This window comes from Arachis duranensis, chromosome 7 (assembly GCF_000817695.3).
Source record: "Arachis duranensis cultivar V14167 chromosome 7, aradu.V14167.gnm2.J7QH, whole genome shotgun sequence".
Classification (NCBI taxonomy): domain Eukaryota; kingdom Viridiplantae; phylum Streptophyta; class Magnoliopsida; order Fabales; family Fabaceae; genus Arachis; species Arachis duranensis.
Window position 1 is genome coordinate 24972658 of NC_029778.3, and position 513 is coordinate 24973170.

General features: G+C 40.5%; 1 non-coding gene across 1 annotated transcript; it reads right to left on the reverse strand.

Moving 5' to 3' along the window:
• Nucleotides 1–209: 209 nt before the first annotated feature.
• On the reverse strand, nucleotides 210–313 carry LOC127740887 (small nucleolar RNA R71). Its single transcript, XR_008001743.1, has one exon. It is a non-coding gene; the product is annotated as a small nucleolar RNA R71 (small nucleolar RNA).
• Between the last annotated feature and the right edge of the window lie 200 nt (nucleotides 314–513).

A 513-nucleotide genomic window follows, 5' to 3' on the forward strand; every position in this document is an offset into this window, starting at 1 on the left:
ACCAGTTTTAACTGAGTTCTTGCAGATTTGTGAGACTGTAAAGACGAATGGAGTAGATCCTGAAGTCTACAGGCTCATGCTTTTCCCTTTTTGCTGTAAGAGACAGAGTTAGAATATGGTTGGACTCACAACCTAAAAATAGCCTGGACTCCTGGGATAAGCTGGTCACGGCCTTCTTGGATAAATTCCTTCTTCCTCAAAAGCTGAGCAAGCTTAGAGTGGATGTTTAGACCTTCAAGCAAAAAGATGGTGAATCCCTCTATGAAGCTTGGGAAAGATACAAGCAGATAACCGAAAAGTGTCCTTCTGACATGTTTTCAGAATGGACCATATTAGATATATTCTATTATGGTCTATCTGAGTTTTTCAAAATGTCATTGGACCATTCTGCAAGTGGATCCATTCACCTAAAGAAAACGCCTGCAGAAGCTCAAGAACTTATTGACATAGTTGCAAATAACCAATTCATGTACACTTCTGAGAGGAATTCCGTGAATAGTGGGACGCCTCAGA